This window comes from Nelumbo lutea, chromosome 6, assembly GCF_056320005.1.
Source record: "Nelumbo lutea isolate HS-2025 chromosome 6, American lotus-T2T, whole genome shotgun sequence".
In the NCBI taxonomy this organism is placed as follows: domain Eukaryota; kingdom Viridiplantae; phylum Streptophyta; class Magnoliopsida; order Proteales; family Nelumbonaceae; genus Nelumbo; species Nelumbo lutea.
The window spans coordinates 54,307,901-54,322,731 of record NC_142689.1 but is presented as its reverse complement, the minus strand read 5'-3'; the positions used below and the strand labels follow the sequence as shown (position 1 = coordinate 54,322,731).

General features: G+C 39.4%; 1 non-coding gene across 1 annotated transcript; it reads right to left on the bottom strand.

Moving 5' to 3' along the window:
- Positions 1–13,747: 13,747 nt before the first annotated feature.
- On the bottom strand, positions 13,748–13,854 carry LOC148848940 (small nucleolar RNA R71). The gene has a single exon (XR_016101534.1). It is a non-coding gene; the product is annotated as a small nucleolar RNA R71 (small nucleolar RNA).
- Positions 13,855–14,831: the final 977 nt, after the last annotated feature.

Here is a 14,831-nt window from a genome sequence, read left to right as displayed (position 1 = left end):
AGGCTGAAAAAAAAGGAGAGGACGCCCAATATTATGTAGGGCTGAGATTTGGGCACCTAGAAATTGGATGGTGGAGATTTAGGTGCCTAGGGCTGAAAGGTAGAGATTAAAAGGAGTGGGTGGTGCCCTAGGGTGAATGGCTGAGATAAAGAGTGAAATAGAGGAATGAGATCTAGTGGCTAAAGGCTAAATGCTGAGGATTAGAAGTTATGTGGCGCCCTAGGGTTAGAATGCACTCCAAAGAGGGTGCCCTAGATTGGAGGGTGGAGGGTGGATGTTAGATAGGGATGGAAGGTGAGGATTTAGCAGTTAGGGGCGGCTAGGGTTTGTTAGAGATGAAAAGAATGAGTGAAGAGGTACCCTAGGGTTTACTAGGGAAAGGGGAGTATGCTAATACAGTAGGAGGCACCCTCCTATGCTTAGTTTTTCACAAAAACACACCCTCTCTTAGCTAGAATTTACACTAGCTTCCCAAAAACCGCATTTCAGCCTTGAAACTTCCTCAATTTTCCCCAAGATTTGCACAGAGACCCTCAGAGGTCACAATATTGAATTTAACTAGGAAAAGGGGACATTTTGAGTATTCTAATGCCTAAAATACCCCTGAAATGAAGCCCTTAAGGCATCAACCTACAGAGTTATCATGTTGTTCCATATGGGAGTAATTCTTCTCAGCTGGTTTGAGGGTTCTACTGGCATAGTATATTGGGCACTCGACTCCTCCATCATTTTCCTATGCTAGTAGACATCCTATTGCCTCCGAACCCTAATGGTATGAGCAGCCTCTCTCGAGCACAACCCACTCTATCTATAGGCGACCATTCCTATATTTCTATCAAGAATTTAATCACCATAGATGCATTAAGAACAAAGAATTCAAAGGTCATCAATTCAGGTATGAATGAATGCCAAACAAACCATGCATATTATCTCTAAGATGCATTAACTCTGTTTTCTTGATTCGTTGATCTGATCACCTAAACTCTCTCTCAAGCAATTCAAGCAATCCAAGAAACAAGAATAATTCGGCCAAGATTATTCTATTAATTGAAAACCCTAATCAAGAAATCCCAAGAATGAATCACAATCAATCAAACAATATTAAAGGTTTAATTACATATCTGAATTAACATCCAACATGGTTCGAATAATAGCAAGAAAGAAAGATTCAATAAAGAAGAACCATTAAACCCTAGTTGAATCTAGGTTATCGAATTCACAGAATCAAAGAAGAAGACAACCTAGGATTTCTACATCAATCTTCGATCCCTTCTTCAGTTCTAATTCAGCAACCTTCTCTTCTTTTTCAGCACTTCTCCTCTTGGATTTCGGCTTTAGGGGTTCAAACCCTAATTCCTTCTTTTTCTTTTCTTTTAATACTCTTCTTTTCAGCTGCCCTCTTCTCTAAATCCAGCCGCCTTTTTGGAGCCTCCCCTAGGGCTGCGGTTGGGCTGCTTTTGGGCCTCTCTACTTGGTGGGCTGAAGTGCTCTCCTTTTGATTTTCAGCTGGGTCTTTCTTCTTGATGGGTCGAAACACTCCCCTTGGTGCCATATTACCATGTATTATGTTCTCTTAACTCTAATTTGTCCCAAATTCCCAACTCCTGAAATTCATCTCAATTAGTGTGGAAATCATTAAGAATCATTATCAAAACTATATATAAAACAATAAAAATAATGTATAGCATGCGCACACATCAGTGACGAGCCCCCCTCTGTGTGCTAGGTGAATCTTTATGTGGTTTCGTAACATTAAATGTGTTATATTTGGTCCCCTTTCTATCAAAAGGGCATGCTTGTGCTTAGCTTGTGAATTTTAGCCCCCCTGCCCATTGGTAGAAAGGGAGTGTGCTGAAGGCCTATAGCAATGTTTCACCGATGTGGAGCTTCTCTATATGGTAGTATTAAATTCTATGTTTTTCTATTGTTTAGCCCCTATAGTTGTTGGTAGAAAGGGAGTTCCTGAAGGTCATTGATGTTCATGATTCGGTCCTATCCATGGATCTGAACTAATGTGCCTTTGCGGGTGTTAGACAGTTATGCCCTTATCTCCAATTAGGTTGATGTACTTATTGACATTTATTGTAAATGAATAAAGTGCATAATTAATTCATGTTATACTGGTGCGTTTTTGTGTAATACCCTTAAACTAGACACTAATGAGACACATGTTAATTTAGAATCTTCATATCCGTTGGATAAATCTAGGAAGATTTATCCTGCCATGGCTGACACTGATGTGTTGCCAAGAGGTTGGGGTGGCTTGTCTCAGCTGCCAGAGTAAGACCCAAGCCACATGCAGTTGGGTTTTCTTGAAACCCTAAACTAGACCAAACTCCAGTATTGCCCTAGACCTTGGAGATAGATGGAAAAAAATAGAATGTTACTCCTGACCCCTAGACTCAATTATGGTACTACACTAGTTGTCGGATTGGGTTGTCTTTGATATGCCAATCAGTGAGATCCGTAAGCGGGTTCAAACCTGGGTATGTTGGGACAGTCCAAGAATTCACCTGCGTGAGTGATCATACTGACAGGATCAACCCCTTTGTCAGACAAAGTGAATGATCGAGGAATGCACTCTCTCTGATGGAAACCTAAACTATTGGCAATTGATTTCAAATTGTTGAGATTTGTTTGCAAAATATATTTATATAGAGATATACATATATATTATGGTTTCACAAAATGTTTGCAAAATGTTCTAATTCCCAAGATCCATGTGAGTAGAGAATGCAACACTGTACCTTGCAGCCAAAGGAGATGTCCTCTCTTGTCGAGCATTGTTTGATTATTATGGGCTGAAAGGTTAAGTGCAAGACCATTGAGGGTTATACCTGATGGGCTAATCTTGTATCTGCCCACAGTCCTTGGGCCTTCACAAGATGGCTGGACCTAAGGATCATTTAGTGTAAATGTTGGGTCTATTAAGAGCCCATACTGAAGGACTCAGGAGTTCACTGTGTTTTGCAGTGAATTTGGCTAGGCCTTGTAACAAAGGCTAGGCTGAACCCATGTGTCTGATGTGTAGATCATTGCTAGGGTCCCACGTCATACAAAGAGAGCCAAACTAGCCAGCATTTAAAGGATAAAGTGAGTAGTGTGACTTAGCGGGCCTAAGGCCCATTTCGAACTGGGCTTAAGTGATTTAATTAAATGGGCGTGTAGACACCCCATTTTTGCACTCTTCGTTCTTTCTGTAGCACTTTGAACTTCAAGCATGCTTTAGCTAACCTCGCGGTCGACCTAGGGGTATTTTTGGAGTTTTACAAAAGTTGGGGCCTCAAGGATCCAAAACATAGGTAAGTAGAGACCATAAAACCAAACCCAATGACACCAATGTCACCCAAATCTGACACTGTTTACCCCTTCATCTTTAGAGCCAAAGTGGGAACCGATTCCAATCGTCAAATCAGAGTCATTTTGACCCTAAACCATATTTCACACCAAATCAGAAATCCAAAACCATAGGTATGTAGAGCCTAAAAATTTGAATCCAATTACACCAAGATCGCCCGAGCCCAACACTGTTTATCCCTTCATCCTATGACCCGAAGCCAGAACCGATTCCAATCGTCCGATCGGAGTCATTTTGATCCTAATCTTCATTTCACATCAAATCCAAAATCCGAGACCATAGGTACGTAGAGCCCAAAAATCTGAATCCAACAACACCAAGATCAACCAACTCCAACACCGTTTACCCCATCATCCTAAGACCCGAATCTGGAACCGATTCCGATCGTTCGATCAGAGTCATTTTAATCCTAATCCTCATTTTACATCAAATCCAAAATCCAAGACCATAGGTACGTAGAGCCAAAAATCCAAATCCAACGACACCAAGATCACCCGAATCCGACACTGCTTATCCCTTCATCTCAAGACCCGAAATCGGAACCGATTCTGATCGTTTGATCGGGATCGTCTCTGATCCTAAATCCTAACCCCCATAAAATCTGAAATCCAACCTTATAGATGGATAGAACTTGAAATTCTGAGTCCAATAGTACTAAGATCGTCCAATTCTGACACTGTTAGCCACTCCATCTTGTGACCCGAAGCTAGACTCGATCCGGACCCTCTATTTAGAATCCTCTTCACAATAACTTCGAACCTAGGGCATTCCACGACCCAAACTTCCCCTCAGCCTATAGAAACATCTTAAAATCTATGATTTGACCAGCTATGGCTTCCAATGATTCAAGCCAATCTCCTAAACTTGAAGTGTACAGTTTAGGTAAATTGGTGAAATCTTTCACTCTTTGTCTTGATTGATTGAGAGAATCTCTCACAATGCTGTCTTGACAACCCATTCTCTCAATCAATTTCCCTCCAAAAACCATTCAAAGATCAGCCATTGGTCTCCCTTACCACCCATCTCAGCCCTCCATTCTCCTCTCAAAAAATCTATAAAAATCACCCATTTCTCACATTCTAGACACACAATTTAACCTAGAAACAAGCTAGGTTACGGGGAGAGCTCAACTCCCACAGCTATTACCCATGTCCCAAAGCCTCCCCACTCACTCTCCAGCATCCCTATAGTCCCTCTATATCAGTTCGCAGCCAAAGAATACCCTTGGGTCGTGCCTCAATTCAAGAGAAGAAGTACGAAGCTTTCTTGAAGCAAAGACCATGTTACAGAAAATTACAATCATCCAGCATGTTTCTACACATCTTGGGCTACATATCCAATGCATTTGATATCCCAAATGACCGGGAATTCATCTTCAATTCAAGGAATTTCACAAAGTTTTCAAAGGCCTCATGAATAAGGTTAGCAAGGACAACTATGAAGGCCATGTTACTGATAGAAAAATTGGCGAGAGGTGATTCCCACCTTATGATCTTGACGTTCCCTTGTTTTTTTTTTTTCTTCTTCTATTGTAGGTTTGCAATTTTCATTTTGTCTTAGTTTTTTTTTTGTAGTTATAGTATGATTGAATTTCGGCCATAACATTGTTAGCTTCTTTTCATAGCTTTAAATTATGTTATCCTATATACGCTTTCATCCCAACCATTAGTTTGTTTGATGCTATTAGTTCTTCATTAAAGTGCATGCTAATCATCTTGGATCAAATATTATCTCATTTCATTAAAATAGTTCTGCATTATAAGCATTTGAACTTGAGTCTTTAGCGTCCATAGAGTAATTAAATCATTCCACATTCGAAATCATCCCTAGGTAGCTGTTTGCATCGTAACATTGTCTTTCCCACATTAAAACATGAGTCGTTTAGTTTTCAATCATCTATTAAATAGTCATAAATTTCTTTACTGTTTTGATAGGTCAGTAATTTGAAAACTTTTTTTATGATGCATATTTCATACTGAAAAAAAAAAACCATCTTCCTACATTGATATAATAGGCATTCAGTCAAACCGGTCGATCATAACCCATACCTTTTTTTCTTTTCTTTTAAATTTCAATGCAGCTTCAGTTTCTTTTCTTGTTTAATTTGCCATTTTCAAAATAGCATCATGCATTTGTACCACGACACTTCATTGTTTTCACCTCTTATGTCCCCTTCGAAACTCCACCGTTTTTTTATTAACAACCCATTTCATTTTCACACCCTTTATTGTCTTAGGTGGCACTAATTTGTAGCAAAAGAAAAGAAAAAAAGGAACTTCACATTCCTCAGATCAGCATTAGATTAAGTTAGGAATCCCATACCCGTTCACAATAATCATCTTTTTATCTTAACGTCTTTAGGTCATTGTCTATGAAATTGCATCTTAGGTTGCACACATGCAATTGGGAGCTCATTTAACTCTTGTTTTTTTCTTTAAGCTAGGTCTTAGCCTTTTGCTTTAATCATTTACTCATCAATTTTGATAGCCATATTTTATATTTTCTGGTTAATTGATCAATTTTTATCCATTTGTTTAGTGTTTTATTGTTTTATTAATTGATAGTTAGACTTTTTTTGTCAATTAATCTAGTGTGATGTGTATTTCTTTTAAGCCTAAAAAAAATTAAATTTCCTTGGAACATTGGTGAAGTAGAGGCCGGTTTAACCAAGCGCGTATGGGGTGCCTAACACTTTCCACATCGTACCTTGGTCCCCGGACCCTAAGAATCTCATCCCCATTGGGTAACGAGTCACCAAGAAAGAAAATGTTTTTCTTGAAAATTACTAGGTTTTTCTAAATTCCCAATTCCAAAAATTTAGGTGGCGATTCCAAACTCCATATCCACAAACCGTGCCCCCCTCCAGGTCGGGTAGCCATAGGGCGAATTTGGGTTTATAATCCAATTAGGATTAGCAGTTGGATAAGATAAGTCTTATCCACTTGAGAGTCTAGATCCAAATATTAGATTTGGATCAAGAAGCTCACTCCTAATTGGTGAAGGGATGAAAGATCCATCATATGGATGGCCGAACCCTACAGGTAGGTTGGGCAAAATTTCAAAAATTTCTCTCTCTCTCATTTGGGAATTACATTCCCTGTTTTAAAACATCTGCATTTTCAAGGATCAATCTTGAACCTAAACCGAACCAGATCTAAAACCAAAAGGTAGGAGAGGGATATACCTGATACAGAGTAGTAACTCCCAATGAAGGTGTTCATGCCCAAAGAAATCTCCAAAGACTGCTCCCACTGAAGATGACACAGTGTAGGGTGGAGCGGAATCAGCAGTGTTCTTCCCAAGAACCGAAGCCTTCAGCAAGAATTCGATGGAGGCTATGAGCATGACTTCAGATTAGCCTTTCTCCAAAATCTGATATCAAGAACTATTATTGATTGCTCCTACAAGAATGGAGATCGAACTGGCAGTTGGTGGCAACTATAGGAGAACGCAGAGAGAAGATGGTGCAGTTACACTGTTGTTGTCTTCTCTCCGTTTGATCTAAGATTTGATGTCTAGGGATTTTTGAGATGTGAGATGTTTTGAATGGTTCGCCCCCTCCTCCTTTTATAGGCTTAAAGAGATCAGCTCCTAATACCATTAGGAGTTTCCTGATTCAAATCCTTATTTGAATCTGGATTCTCTTTAAGTGATAAGGGTAAATCATTATCTTATCTGTAGATTAGATCAGCTCTCCTAATCTCATTAGGAAGTTTTTAGATCCAAATCTATATTTAGATCTGGATTCTCTGAGTGGATAGGGATAACTCCCTATCCCATTTGTTGATCCAATCTTAGATCTGCCCTTACTTTACCTAATCAAATTAGACCAGTTCGAAATGGGCTTTAGGCCTAATAAATCCATGTGCTCAGTAACCTTCCAAACTGCTGCCCAGTTGGGCTTCTTTGTATGTGTGGGACCCAAACATTGATCTACACATCAGCCACATGGGTTCAGCCCAGCCTTTGTTACAAGGCCTAGCCGAATATACTATTGTGGACAATGAACCCCTGAGCCCATCACCATGGGCTCTTAATGGGCCCAACACTTACACTAAGTGTTCCCTGGGCCAAGGCACCTTATAAAAACCTAGGGACTATGGGCAGATGCAAGATTAACCCATCAGGTATTACACTCAATGGTCTTACACTTAACCTCTCAGCCCATAATGATCAAACACTGCACGACAAGAGAGGACCTCTCCCTCGGCTATAAGGAATAGTGTTGCACTCTCTGCTCATATGGATCCCAGGACTTAAAACTTTTTGCAAACATTTTGAAACCATAATATATATGTATGTATTTATATAAATATATTTTGCAAAAACAAATTTCAACAATTGAAATCGGCTGTTGGCAGTCTTGGTTTCCATCAGAGAGAGTGCATCCCCGATCATTACCTTTGTCCGACAAACGGGCTGATCCTATCACTATGATCACCCACTCAGATGAATGTTCAGACTATCCCAACATACCCAGGTTTTGACCACCTCTAAGGATCTCACTGATTGGCAAATCAAAGACAACCCAATCCGACACCTAATGCAGTATAATAATCGAGTCTAAGGGTCTGGTGTAACTTTCCAGTTTTGCCCATCAATCTCCAAGGTCCAGGGAAATACTAGAAATATGATCCAGTTTAGGGTTTCAAGTAAACCTACACTGCTTGTACCTCGGGTCTCACCCTGACAGCTTAGACAGGCTACCCCAACCAACTTGGCGGCACATCAGTGTCAGCCTTGGTAGGACAAATTGCCCCAGACTTATCCAACAGTTGTGAACATTCTAAACTAACACGAGTCTCATATGTGTCCAGTTTAAGGGTATTACACAAAAACACACCATAATAACATGAATCAAATATGTACTTTATTCATTTATAATAAATGTCATAATGTACATCATTCTGATTGGAGTTAAGGGCATACATTGTCTAACAGCTCCCACTTGCACTTTGGTCCAATCTAGTATAATCCGGAATCCTATACTTTCCATGTGTTTCTCAAACACTTTCTGTGTCAGTGGCTTAGTCAATGGGTCTACTACATTGTCTGCTGATGCTACCTTCTGAATCAGGATGTCCCCTCTTCCAACTATCTACTGTAGTACATGGTACTTCCTCTCGATGTGCTTCGACTTCAAGTTGGCTCATGGCTCCTTAGTCTGAGCAATAGCTCCACTGTTGTCACACAACAACGGAATGGGTGATTTGCTAGATGGAACTACTCCCAATTCATGAATGAACTTCTTCATCCATACGGCTTCTTTGGAAGCCTCACTTGATTTGGCTTCTGTTGTGGAATCTGCAGTGGACCCCTGCTTGCTGCTTTTCCATCAAACATCACACAATCCTATTGTGAAAACATACCCAGATGTAGACTTTCTATCATCTGGATCCAACTGGAAATCGACATCAGTATACCCTTGGATCTGTAGTGAGCTACCATCGAATACCAGACAAAACTCATTTGTCCTCCGAGGGTATTTAAGTATATTTTTCACAGCAGCCCAATGCTCCTACCCTGGGATGGCCCAGAATTTGCTTACTACACTTACTACTTGAGCAATGTCAGGACGAGTACACAGCATGGCATACATGATCTCCCCACGGCTGAGGCATAGGTGATGAACTTACAATTTATCTATAATTTTTGAGGACTTTAGCATGGATTTTTATGCCGGTTTTATTAATTTTTGCCTTAATTTAGCTTAATGCTAAGAATAGGTTAAGGGATAATCAATCCAAGAAAAGGAAGGAAAAAGGCAAGAAAAGAAGGTTCAAAAAGACCAATTTCAGTCCAGCCCGGTCGTGGAAGCAAGAGAGAAAACTTCGGCCCAAAAAGAGCAAGTGAATTCCTTGAGAAAACCCAAGAAAATAAAGCCTAGCTATGAGGAGAATTCGGCCCAGTAAGGAAGGCCCATTTTTAGCCCAAATAACAGCCTAGAGTGTAGCCCACATGAGTTCAAAAGCAAGCTAAGTTGTAGCCCAAATAGCAGCCCAAAGGGAGCTAGGGGCGGCAACTTCTAGGAGTTTCTTGAAGAGAAGGAGGGAGCACTCTAGAAGGTTCATGAGGGGTGTAATACACCCAATTCTAGAGGCTTCAAGAAGGGGCAAGAGCCCCCTTGAAAAACTATATAAGGAGGCCTCTAGGAGGGGAGAAAGTGTTCAATTGCTTGAGAGGAAGGCTCTCCCACTCTTAGAGGTTCGGCCACCTTGAGAGAAGAGAAGAGAAGAAGGCTAGGCGCAAGGAAGAAGAAGAAGAAGGGCTGAAGGAAGTTCAAGACAAGCAAGCTAGAAGAAGAAGGTGAGTTCGAATTGAGAGTTTGTGATTCAAAGATCTTCTGTAATAAATCATTTGTAGTTTCATTCTCTTTTGATTTGAATTCAGTTTCTTAGTTATATGTTCTTTCTTCTTTCTCCTTGTTTCCATTCTTCCTTGATGTATTTCAGCTTGTAAAATTTCAGTTCAGCAATTTAATTCTTTTTTATTCATTCAAATGGTCATGCATTGTATTTGAAGTTTCTTGAATAAGGGTGTGATTGTAGATTAATTCGGCCAACTAACCTTCAAAACTCAGATCTGAATTCTCAGATCTGAGATTGCAAGATCTGAATTGCTTGAAAGAGAATTCAGATCTGCAATTTTCAGATTGGGCGAATTAATCTATAGCTTGGAATTCCTAGAGTGCTTGAGGGAGACTCTAGGAATTCAGATCTACTATTCAAGAACTGAATTGAGTGCAAGGTTAGAGATAACTTGCACAATTCAGTTGGTGATCAATTCAGATTTGAATTGATGCCTTAGAAGTGTTTGAAGAAATGCATGCATGGGGATTAGATTCTTGCTAGAGATAGAAGAACCGCCACTCATGCATAGGATGAACATGCGCTTGAGAGAGGCTGTTCATGACCTTGGGGTTTCACCAAACCAAGGCTCAATCATGATTTATTCGAATGATCCAAATTGATAGATTGCTGAATTCTGAGATTGACATTTACTGCTTACTCTTCTAACCTGAATTGAAGGCAATTGGACCAATGATTTAGATAGATTTTAATTTAGGATTTCTTAGCTTTCATTAGAGTTTTGATTTATTTGTTGATCAGATAAGAAGTGCTCAATTTAGTATTGGTAATTGTTTCCTAAATCCTCGTGGGAACGATACTTCACTCACTACTTTATTACTTGAACGGCTAGTGCACTTGCTAGTGTCACAATGAGCCACACATCAAGTTTTTGGCGCCGTTGCCGGGGATTTAGAGAAGCAATATTTGGAAACATTGAGCATTCTTAATCTGATCTCATTCAGCATTGCATTCATAGTTGGGTTAATTTGCTAACTTTTTCATTTCAGCTTGGACTGCAACTGCTGTACTCATGTAGTTATGTTTCTTCTTTCTTAAGTAGATTACTCTCTTTTTCTGGTTTCAGTTTCATTTTAATAAAAGCATATTTGATTTCTATTCAATCTTGGTGTTGTTCCCTTCAAAATGAAAAAAAAAAGGAAAAAAATTCACATAAACATGAGTGTTGCAGATCCGAGTTGCATTCGGCACTCAGATCAGCAGATTTCAGATCTGCAGCACTTAGCCGAAAAGAGTTGCTTGTGTTTCAGACTTTTTTTTTTCTTTCTTTCATTACAAAAAGAAAAAAAAAACAAATGAAAAAAAAAAGGGGGGAGATCTTTTGAACACCCAGAGGAGCAATTGAGAATTCGGATCAGAACTCAGATCTGAGTTCAGATCTGAATTCTGCTATTGCAGATCTGCAACAGTTCAGATCTGAGTTCCTCTGAACTCAGACCTGAACTGATGAAATTTTGAGGGGAATTGGGTGTCATCACCACCCCAATTCACCCTAGGGCACTTCTGCTATTCCCCAAAAATAATTTGGTAGCAATAACTGAAGGTAAGGCAATTGAGATTTCAGATCCGAACTCAGACTTGAGTTCAGACCTGAACTCTGCTATAGCAGAACTGCAATACTCAGAAAAAAAAAATATCTGTTCTCAGCCCTTTATTATTCTTTTCTTTCATTACAAAAAGAAAAAAAAATATTTAGATAGTGAAAAAAAAAAAAAGAGAGAGAAAGAACCATGGAAACCAAGGATTCGGATCAGAACTCAGATCTGAGTTCAGATCTGAGTTCTGCTATAGCAGATCTGCAACAGTTCAGATCTGAGTTCTCTTGAACTCAGACCTGAACTGATGTAAATTTAAAAGATAATTGGGGGTTATCTTCACCCCAATACACCCTACAAAAAAATCTGCTATCTCCCAAAAACAATTGGATAGTCATGGTTGAAGAAATTCGGATCTGCAATCACCTAGATCTGAACTGGGGTTGTGAACAGAGCAGGATACAGGGCATACTTTGCTGTATTAAATAACTTGTACTCCGATCTATCTAAGCTGATTTGGTTGAAGAAAAGTATATTTAATCTGAGAATTTTTTATGCCTCAAGAGATTTCATGAAAAGTGGCACTTCCACACCATTTTTCTATTAGAGTTCAGACCTATAGCAGGGCTACTATAGCAGACCTGCTACAGCAAGACTGAACCAGGGCAGGTTTTGAACAGGTTTGTATTACAATTAACATTACTAAATTGGCATTGTGAATTGTCCTGGGCTGATCTTTGAAATTTTTTTTTAAGATAGTTAGCTCTGATTTCAGCTGTGCATGAATAGAAAGTCTAGCAGATCTGAATGGGTGTGTGCAGCCGTGTGTACTACATTCCAATAAGTGTATACTCCATCAAGGGCTACATTGATGGAGCCATGTTTCTTCTCTTGATACTTGATTGTTCCATCCTTAGTTTCAGTTTTAATGTAGCTTATGCAAATCAAATTTCTCTTCTTCTTTTGGTTCTAAAAAAATATATATATATATATATATAAATAAATAAATAAATTAATCCCAAAATGAGTTCAGATCTGAATTGCATTCATTAGTCAGACCTGCACTCATCCAAAAAGATTTTGGTTGCATTGCTGTATTTTGTTTTAGTTTTCTTCCTTTAAAAAAAAAAGAAAAGAAAAGAAAAATAGAAAAAGAAAAGAAAAAGAAAATAAGATCCCAGCAGCCACACCATGGTGAATACAGGTCTGATTTCAGATCTTTTTACTACTGATTGATTTCGGTTTTGTGCAGATCTGTATACAGCATGTTTCATTGCTAATATCAGTAGGTTATCCTGCTGAATTGCTCAGTTTTAGTATGGCTACTCCATCTGGTGTTTGGTGATGCATAGCTCATCAAAACAGTGGGCTCAGATCTGATATTTAGTAGCCTTCCAATATGGAAATCAGACCTGAGCACAACTGTACTGTTATCAGCAGCTGCTATTATATTTATTGTTGTTCTCAGTGGCTTCTGAGATTTCAGAGCTGATCTCAATTTTGTGTAGAACTGATGTCTGAATTGCTATCAATCCTTTGTACATTGACTTCGGTTTAGTGTATTGACCTTCAGTAGCACAGAAGAGCCTTTTAATATGAAACTCAGACCTGAACACAATCACTGCTGATCCGCACTTGGCTGTCCTCAGTAGCTGCTAAGATTTCATAATTGTATATTACTGTTCTCAGTAGCTACTGAGATTTCAGCTCTCAGCAGTTTAGATCTGTGTAATTAAATCCCGTCCCTGATTTCAGCAATATAAAGAAGAGGAATTTGTAAACTGTTGAGATTACTGAATTCAGACCTATTTGTAAATTGCTACTGAATTTTGTATATTGAATAAGATGTTGATATGCTTTTAGTTAGCTGCATTTATTTATTTTAGGATGTAGGTTTGTATATTCCAATACTTCACTTTACATTTTCAGTTGTAATAGGATTAGTTATTTATTTTCTTTTGTGAATATTGGCCTTTTTATTGCTTTGACCTTTACAGTTTATGACAAGAAGACCTGAACTGGAAGAGATCCTTTACGACCCGGAGATTGAACGGACTCTCCGTGTGCGTTTGAGAGCTGCTAAGCAAGTCAGACAAGAAGCACAAGAAATGGCTGAACAAAGAACTATGATGGATTATGCCAAGCCCACTCTCACCGGGACTGTCTCCAGCATTATCAGGGCAACTATTGCTGCCAATAACTTCGAAATTAAACCGGCCATAATCCAAATGATACAAAATACGGTTCAGTTTTGTGGTATGGCCCATGAGGATCCGAATGCCCATATTGCTAACTTCTTGGAAATCTGTGACACCTTCAAACACAATGGGGTAAGTGATGATGCCATCCGGCTGAGGTTATTCCCATTTTCTTTGAAGGATAAAGCCAAAGCTTGGTTGAACTCATTATCGGCAGGATCTATAGCCACATGGGACGAAATGGCCAGCCGTTTTCTCTCTAAATATTTTCCCCCTTCTAAAACTGCTAAAATGAGGAATGACATCACTACTTTTTTCCAGCAAGAGGGGGAATCTTTATATGAGTCATGGGAACGATACAAGGAGCTGTTAAGGAGAGTTCCTCACCATGGCCTTCCGATTTGGCTGCAGGTGCAAACATTTTATAATGGTCTGACCGATTCAAACAAGACCATCTTAGATGCAGCAGCTGGGGGCTCCATAAACAATAAGACTTCCGAGGTTGCCCATGCACTCATCGAGGAGATGGCAGCCAATAACTACCAATGGCATTCAGAAAGGACACCAGTTAGAAAGCAGCATGGCCTTCATAATGTGGATACATACACAGCTCTCTCTGCACAAATAGGAGCACTTAGCAAAAAATTTGATGAGATGCAGATGGCAGCTATGCATGTACAGTATGATAAGTGTGGGGGAGGCCATGATAGCACTGAATTCCAAGTTGGCAGTCAGACTTTTCAGTCCACAGAACAAGTAGACTTTGTTGGCAACTTTACAAGACAGCCAGGAAATCAGTACCATCATGCCCATAACCCCGGATGGAGAGGCCACCTGAATCAGCATGCACCTAAGCCTTTCCACCAAAACTTCTATCAGCCGGAACTGAAATCTAACTTGGAGGAGCTGATGACCAAGTTCATAGCTAGTGCGGAAAATAGATTTCAGAAAAACGAAACATCGATAAGGAACTTGGAAACTCAGGTTGGGCAGCTGGCACAGATGATTTCAGAAAGGGCTCCGGGTACCTTACCTAGTAACACCATGATAAACCCAAGGGAACAAGAGGCTGTTGGGAGAATTCCCAATTCAGATACTTAGTCATAAACTGTCTTACTTGCTTTTTGTTTTTATTTTTCATAGCATTTAAGTTTAGTTAGTTTTTCTTAGAATTTAATTGAATAAAGATACTGATCTCCTCTTCTAGTTTGCAAGTGATTTCTAGCAGAAGAAGTTTTCCACCGACAACATATTGCAGAATTTAAGAATGATCTTCAGGGAAGTCCTCTAAATACCTCCTATTACTTGATGATGCTCTTGCTAGTTTTATTGTTACTGCCTAACACTACGAACATTGAGGACAATGTTCATC